The sequence below is a fragment of the Tympanuchus pallidicinctus genome, unplaced genomic scaffold (genome assembly GCF_026119805.1).
Source record: "Tympanuchus pallidicinctus isolate F22 unplaced genomic scaffold, pur_lepc_1.0 scaffold22, whole genome shotgun sequence".
Taxonomy (NCBI): Eukaryota; Metazoa; Chordata; class Aves; order Galliformes; family Phasianidae; genus Tympanuchus; species Tympanuchus pallidicinctus.
In genome coordinates this window covers 35,763,003-35,771,572 of record NW_026294739.1, presented here as the reverse complement: position 1 = coordinate 35,771,572, position 8,570 = coordinate 35,763,003, and the positions used below count along the sequence as shown (strand labels likewise).

General features: G+C 37.5%; 1 long non-coding RNA gene across 9 annotated transcripts in view; it reads right to left on the bottom strand.

The window, feature by feature from the left end:
* The window catches only part of LOC128081897 (uncharacterized), a 62,756-nt gene that overhangs the window by 9,134 nt on the left and 45,052 nt on the right, over window positions 1–8,570 (bottom strand). For 6 of the 9 annotated variants that reach the window (XR_008207447.1, XR_008207449.1, XR_008207442.1 and 3 more), the window contains one exon: window positions 392–3,437. This is a non-coding gene — a long non-coding RNA (uncharacterized LOC128081897). Of the gene's footprint in view, window positions 1–391; window positions 7,227–8,570 lie in introns of all 9 variants that reach the window. The other 3 variants (XR_008207445.1, XR_008207450.1, XR_008207448.1) reach the window with 3 other exon arrangements.

The window sequence follows — 8,570 nt, the reverse complement described above, 5'->3', positions numbered from 1 at the left end:
TTTAATGAGCTGTAGGGGAGTAAGTTGCAATCAGTTAAGGATTTCCACGTAAGAGGGGTAGAATCCTGAGGAGGAAAAGGATGCTGAATTTGGTAATTCTGCTTAGTATTGCATCAGAGTGAGATGGAGAAACTTTTGATCAGCTTCTAAGCAGCTCTTCCAGAAGTGTTGTGGTTTAACCTGTGTGGTAGTTAAGTACCACACAGTTGTTTGCATGCTCTCCCCCTTCCAAGTGAGATGGGAGGAGAATTATTTTAAAAAAAAAAAAAAAAAAAAAAAAAAAAAGTAGAACTCAGGGGTTGAGATAAAAACTAAAAAGGAAGAGGAGAAAATGATATTTGTTACAATAATTATATTTATAACAGGTGATGCACAAGTGATTACCACTCACCAAGTTAGCAGATGGTCCCTGAGCAGCAGCAGGTCACTCAGTTCAACTCCCCCAGTTTTCCAAACTTTCATTCTGCAAGATGTCAGCATGAGAGGCAGAGAAAACTGAAACATCCTTGACTGTACAGCTGCTCAGCAACAATTAGAGACATCAGTGCTATCAACACTGTTTTTTTCCTAAAACCAAAACAACCAAAACAGTATTATACCAGGCACTGTGAAGAAAAGCAACTCTGTCCCTACTGAAGCTAAATAAGGAAAATTAGGAAAATGAGCTAAGACCAGTACAGACTATTCTATATCTTCTTTGCTTAGTAGTATACTCAAAACTGAAATTAATCATGTAAAGTGGAAGTGCAAGTAAAAAAAAAAATACATTTTTATTTTCAACTCTCACAAGGAATGAAGAAGATGAAGATAAGAGTATGACTGCACAGACAGCTGAAGATAAGCACCGCGTTGACTACATCCAGCGAGGGAGAGACAGGGAAGAGTAAACTCTTCACTAGCTATCGATGGATTGAAGGGCTGCATTAATACCAGTAAATGCTAATGCACTGCTCTTTTCTGAGCTAAACATCCAATTTGAAAAGAATTTAAGAGGAATGTAGTGTCAAGTCTCAGCAGAGTAGTAGTTGATTACTTTTGCATGATGTAAGAAGCATTGCTGGGAATAGTAGCTCTAAAACCTGTCATCTAACTGCTTTTTCCCAGGAGTACAGACTAGACAACTGGTTTCTGTGGCATTTATGGATATTAAAGCAAGCTGTCTAATCTGACATTCTTGTGAAATGAATCCCAGTGAGGCCACAGGTTGTTTTCTATTTTTTTATTTTTTTTTTTTTAGGTTCTGTTCTGCCTCCAGGTTTGAGTTTTAGGCACCAGCTCCAACCATTGTCACTATGGTCTCAATATTCCTTGAAGAAAGTGGATGGAGCTTTTGCAATATTATGTCTATGGTAAAAGAACACGTGATTGCATCTCATCTATGCTTTGAACAAAATCATCACTGTTTTTCTGTTTTGTTTTCACTTGTTCCTGATTCCCTACGAGCTTGCTTGCTCTATGAACAGCCACAAAATCCTCTCTCAGTGCGCAACAGAACTGGACTGCATCAAGAAGAGCTGAGAAAGCCTTGTTGGAACCACCATCACTGAAAGCTCATCAAAACAATTTTTTTTTGTTAGGATTTTTTAATGGGGAAAAAAAAAAAATCTGCTTTTCTATGCATGAAAGTTTGTCTGTGATGCTCCTTTATTTAGCGTATAAAATTCTTAGAATGAAACGAGCAAAGCAAAAGGTAAAGTCCAAACGAAAAATTATCCCTTTCTAAGTCTGAATATAAATAGAAACGTTTGTGATGCTTAGAATTAATTGATTTTCTGAGATGGTACAGCTTTCAATTTAAGATATTTCCATTGAAATTGGAAGGTAAAAGGAGTATTTCTTTGATCCTGCTCAGAAATGTCCTGTTTTCCAGGCTAAGATATTCAGAATTGTAGGTAGGTATAACTACTTCTGCCTGAATAGAATAGCCCCGAGTTTACCAGCAATCATTTAATAATAATGAAATACCCAGCAATAAGTAATAAAAACTATGTTATATGATTGTAATTACCCAGCTCCGTACTAAAGAATAAAATATCACAACTACTTGAGTACATTCAAGTAGTTGTCTGTGTCATAACATGTAACTGTTATTTAGTTGGGCTCTAAGCCTTGTGTAGCAAAGAATGCAGTTTAGATACCCATGGCATTCTGAGCGTGCCAAGTTTAGTACCAGCAGACTCTGTGATCTTGGAGCTGGCTACTCTTTCTGCCACGCTACAGTTCCCACATAGCTCACACTTGTTACTGGTTTCTGTGCTGGTAAAAGAAGTGTATAGTGAGTGATGTAGTTTTGCAAGCAAGTCTTGCACCAATAGTGAATCCGAATTTGTCATTCCTGCTGACCTTAGCTAATATTAACTGTCTTTGGTACAGTGTTTTCTGGTATCCCAAACGCTAAATAGGAGATACCAGAAAACATTTTACCAAAGACAGTATTTTTTTTTTTTTTTCTTCCTACTGGCCCAAATTCCTTTTGTGTTCCAAGAGCCTCTCCCATCATCTTGGAAAAGAGTTGACTGTACCTAGAAGAAAAATCCTATGAGTTTGAAAATGTGAACTAGATTATGGTATTTTTTGCTAAATTCTAGCATATCTCCTAATGCTGAATTGTATGATGACAGAAAAATCTGAATTTAAAAAAAAATATTGTGATAGGTGGGAAAGCTGTTCTTCGATGAAAAAACAAATTTAAAAAACCTATGATGAAAACCTTACTATTGAGTAGGTAAAATCATCACGAAGAGTCTTATAGGAAGGAACAGAGCAAAACCAAGTTTTCCTTCAGACATTAACACATACTGAGGCATTATGTATGTCCACTGACCAGTTTGCTGTGGCAGCAGGTAACTCACTGAGTATAGGGTAGAGGACCATATGTTATTTTTCCTGTGAAAGAACAAAGTTGATCGATGGTAAGCAAAAATAATTGTAGCTGGTCTTTTGTCTAACACAGAGAATGAGCACACTGAAGGTCATTTTGGAGAACATATATGAAGTAATTCCCTTTTTTTTTTTTTTTCTCTCATATCTGAGAGAAATCTCAGATTTTAATGAGTGCAAAAGAAGGAAAACAAGGAAGTTAATTCCTGAGACATAACAGAGTTGACAGAGAGAATATTTGATTTTTTTTTTTTCTCATCAACTAAAAATTTTCATGTAGATGTTCAGTTCAATCATTCTCACTTGTCAAAGAGAGATGCTGTGGCACAAGGAAGACCTGACATACCTCACACCGAATGCCATACTCCTGAGGGCCTTACCACGGTAACAGCTTGCTCTATCCATCCTCCTTATCCCACCACGGTATCTGTTGTGCAGGCAATGTGCAGTGCTGATAAGAGGGCTTTTCCTCAGCTGCTATCACTGCTGCTAGCTCCAAGGTAGCCCTGTTGCTGCGCAGCCTCAAAGGGTGTCCATCTTGTTTCACTTTAGGTGAGCTGTTGTGAGGAGGATGGGAAAAAGGAGGTGAGGAAGCAGAAAGAAAGGCTGATATTCTGCTTAGCAGAAGGCTTTGCAAGCTTGTGTGGCAGTCTGGGCAGCAGACACAGATGCAAGATTGGTAGGAAACTGGCAGGGGATGGTGGAGCACAAGGCACCCCCACCCCCCCTCAGCCACGCGCAGGGCAGCACTGCAATAGATGTGTTTTAAGTGAGCTTCCATCCACCATTCTGTCTGCACTGATGGCCCCAACAGGGTGTCATCATGCCAGTGCTAAACTGAGGTGGTAAGCTGCAGGTACGCCGCTATGCTGAGCAGCCTACACACAAAGCAAGGGGTGTCAGAACTCTTCTGTTTTTTACAGAATGCGTTTCCTGTTATGTCTATGATTTAATACTATGTAAACACTGTAGAAATCTGTTGAAGGAGATGGGATTCAATATTTTTACATCCCCATGCGGGAAGACCTCTATTGGTATAAATTGCTTTGCCACAACTGAAAGCTGAGATCTGGGGGTTTGTTTTTCTTGTCCTGAGTGATTGAGCTACGCCTGAAAAATGTTAAGTATTATGTTCTTATTCCAAAATAAATATTCATGTTTGGATTTAATCAAGAATAGATGAATTACTTCAAAGTCACGGTTACTTATTCAAGTGTAGACAGAACCCCAATGTGGTCTGGGGACTTTGTTTGTGCTTGGTTTTAAAGGGAAATGGCTTCTCTATTTGTTATGTTTGGACTGGTGTTAACTATAGGCCCCCTAAATCATCTAGAGCTGTGTTCATGTCTGAGCACAGTTTTTTCACTCATGTATCCTGGCCTCATACATTTTTATTTTTAGGTGCCAATGTGAGAATATGTGTATATTGCAATCTTCATCTCTTTCTCTAAATTCTGTTCTTAAAGCACACATTGTGCTATTCAACCTTTGCTGAAGGAAACATAACCACACAGCTGCACTTAATCAAATTACATATAAGTTCTACATTTCAGTGTCACTCTAGCTCCACTGGCTGTTCCTGGTTTACAGTCCATAGAGACACACATGACTTCCCAGCACTCCCCCAGGACAGAACCAAAATGGAAATGTTTTGATAATGATCACATTTTTCTCCCTTTCTGTGCTAATTAAAAAAAAAAATCTTAATTAGAAGCATTGTTTTGAATGGCAAATAACAGGAACTATTTCCTATGAATGAGCGGTGCAAATTTGTCCTCTTCCATCCCTTAATATTTTATAGAATCATCTTCAGGATAAACTCTTCAGACTGTCTTCTGGTTATGGGTATGAGATTTGTGGTAAATTCAAGAGTTTACTGTCAAAAGAAGTTTGTTCTCTACATTTTAAGATTGACTTTATGTAATATAGGTGGTCTTACTCACATTGTAAGAAAAGCTACAAATAAGTCCTAGTATTCAGTGCTGGTGGTGCTGCTTTTCATTTTTCTGTCAGTGCCATATTAGGGCAGTTAGGTTTTTGGAAGAGCATTTCTGAAATGCCCTTTGCAACAGCAGAGAAAGTGCCTGAGAAAGTTCCATGAGAAACAGTGAATCATGCATTGTCTTTCTAATTCTGACAGTGTTTTCTTCTGTTTCACAAGCTCATGGACTGCGTTTGCTACGAATGCCTTTCTCACTGGATTATTTCTGTAGCTGCATCCAGTGCCATCTTTAGATCTGGGTCTGATTTACGTTCTGAATGGTTCTGATTTTTAGGACGCTTGTAGCTCCACTGCAATTCATGCACATGTCCTGTTATTCTAATAAATGATATTTAAAATAATAATTACCTTGCAAGTTCAAACACTACCTACTGTGCTGTGTGAAACTGTGGAGACTTTGGTAGCGGATTCTGTTATCAGGAGGAGTATGGTTACAAAACCAGATGCATCTCTCAATGTTCAATTTCTTCCTTTTATCAAAAAATATGAACCCAAGGCCCTGGCAGCCACATCCAAAGTATTTTTACTGTGCTCAATTCTGTGCATCTATATTGGGAAGTAATTCTACGGACACACTAAAATACTGTATTGCTCAAGCAAAAATAATAATGATGAATTTAAAAAAAAAAAAGATGGATTTTAGATATGAGCATTTTTTATCTTTCTGTGTATGAACTTGTTTATGAATGGTGTTCCATTGTACTGTTGAAGTTTCAGAGCTGTGTGCAATAAGCCAAGTTTTGCTGTTTGCATTTATATCTAAATTCTGCAAGGTTGCATTATATAATTTTTAATGGCAGTTAAAAGGTAACTTGTTTTGAACATGAGACATTTTTTGAATACGTTGTTTCCCTTTTCTCAGTCTTCACTTGAATTTTAGTAGTTTAAGGAATGTTTTTTTCCATGCACTGAAAACTAAAAAAAAAAAAAAAAGTTAAGTTTTTAATAAAAAAATAGAAACTATTCTCCAATAATACCAGATTTGTGCTGGAATAGACTAATTCATTTTTTGTCTGTACTGTGGTTCAAGCCCAAAGTAAGCTAGTTCTGCTGCCTAGCTACTGAATGAACAAGCATTATTTGAAATATTTAGTCTTCAATTTATTAACTTTAAGAGGAAAGCTTTTAGGCATAGACCCCTCCCCCCACTCTTTAAAACAAATTTGGAAGATAAATTCAAACTCTGTATGTTTTGATTCTTTAATTTTACTGTGCCTCTGATGGTGATAAAACCATTTAAAAGTTTCTGGAAATACAAGTACTGATAGCATTCTCATATCTGTAGAGGGAGCCACTTGTTAATTCCTCAGTTCAAAGATTGCACTCTTGGTCTCCAAAGAAAAGATAGCATGTTATAAATTACATGCAAACTTAACAAATATTTTCACAGCTTCTCGCTGTTAGCACGTAAGTTCACTGTCTGTCTCATTGCATCATTTTACACCTTTACTGGTATCCTCACTGTCATGTTTTATCTTTCCCCTTTGCTTCCTGGCTCAGGGATGGTACTTTTTTTTTTTTTAAATTTGCTAACAATTCAGCTTTGAGATGAGGGTGAAATTGGTCGTAACATATTTGCCTTTTCTTATGAGGACTCTTAATTCAATTTTGCAATGATAAATTTTCTGTTTGGAAAACTCTGCTATCCAAAAATTAAGGTATCAGCGCATAAGGAAGAAAAAAAAATAAAGTGAGAGGGATTGTGTTAAAAATCAGATGATATCCCAGAGACATGGGATGTAACAGGAGAGGAGCAGAGCCTTCATGCCAGAACCAGGTATGAAGCAAAGCAGAATCCAAAAGCAGCAAGAAAGGGGCTGACCCTTCTGCTGGGACAGTGACACAGGATGAAATGACACTGAAACCATTCTTGAATCTTCACGTGAGGAGCACTACTGCTCCTCGAGTCCAAACGAGCCTCAGTCAGTTGTGTGCCTTGCAAAGGCAGAAGAAAATAATGAATATTTGTAAGGCAAGAGCATGAAGGTCTGGCAATATTTTTGTGGAGGAGGAGGAGATACATGGTTTATAAATACTTCTCTGTGGGAGATCTTTGCAGCAGAGGGCCTTGAATTAAAAAGAGCACATCAGAGTCCTTTGCCAGATCTCCTACTGGCAGAACACCAGGAATATGGATAATGACATTCTTGACATTCTGAAGTGCAGGGACTTTAAAACAGTAATATTTGACAATTCTTGGAAAGAAATTAATGTTTTCTGTTTCAGATAAAGCTACTCAAGTATTCTTTACATTAGAAATGTATAATTTTCTGTATTTTACGTTTTTAGCCAACTTTTTAATTCCCTTGGCACAGATGCAGGGAGGTCTAGCAGCTGTTAGTACCTAACAGAAATTTCCAGAGCTTGGTAACTTAGTTTGAAACACATAATTCAACACTCAATTTCACAATGTTTAAACTTTTTTCCCTTCTGGAGTTGTGCCAGAAACTGACATTTGAGTACACGATTAAGGACATAGCACAGAAAATGAAATGGTTTAAGACAATACTAGTGTGGACATGCAATAAACTTGCAGAATTTATACTGCTTCAGTGTGCACACAAATGATTTTGTTTGAAAATTGTCAATACGTTAATATTGACTAAAAAATCACTTAGGGCTGTAATTCATAAGTGGTACATATTGGGGTGGCTTAAAATGCTGCTGGTGTTAATTTGGGGAGATTCACTTTAGCTACCCTTGCTGCTGCAGGAGTGCTGTGTGCTGGTGCCTCCATCGTCACAGCTGGCGTATTGCCTTTCACTGCTTTAGGTCACGAGTCAGTTCTCTGCTGTCAGTAATGATGTGGAGAAGATACAGAAGGAAGCTGACTATCCTTTGGTTTATAACATCCATTACAGCTAGACTTTACACATGGAAATCAAATCGAGCTTTCTAGTATTGCAGCAACTTTAAGTCTTCAAAATTATGATGGAGTAAAATGCTTCATATATAAACCCATGTGGTGGAATTAGTCTCAGGGCCTTTCATGGACATTATTCTAGTAAGAGGTGAAAGTAGCTGCTGTTTGTGGAGCTGTTTTAGAGAGGAGGTTCAGATTTATTTTAATATATTATTTAATTAAATACAATTAATAAAGCATCTTAAATGAGATTGTGTTGTTCCTGTAAAAAAATTATAGTCCTTTAGTTCTCTTATCACTGATGAGCCCTTGATTGCCTCTTGTTTGTATCATAGTGCACTAACAGTAATACAAAGTGAGAAGGATGTAATAGGAGTCAGCCTTCAATTGGGTGCATCTGTTCATAAGCTGCAGGTGGGAAGAAGCGGTGACTTGCCAGTGGTTATTTGGTGCTGTAGTGGCTGATACTGAAACTGATTTCTTCCCCTCCTAAAGCATATGTGATATCTTCTCATCATTAGAACTGCTATTTAGTTCTAGTGGTTATGGATTAAATACTAGTTTTGTGTGCAGGTTTTCTTTCCCTCCCATAAAATGACAGGTAGACATACATTGCAAGTTTTGTTACGACAGTATCTCCTAATACTGTAAATAAACAGAAACATTCCTGTAAATGTAAACATTTCTTTAAATAGTATGAAGATGAAAATGTCTTTCCACTTTCTTCCTGAGTGAAACAAACACAAAGCCTATTTTCTAGAACTCTGAGGCTATCTTGTGATTAGAGAATGCAGACGTGGGGCAGAAGGTCTGATCAGATATCAG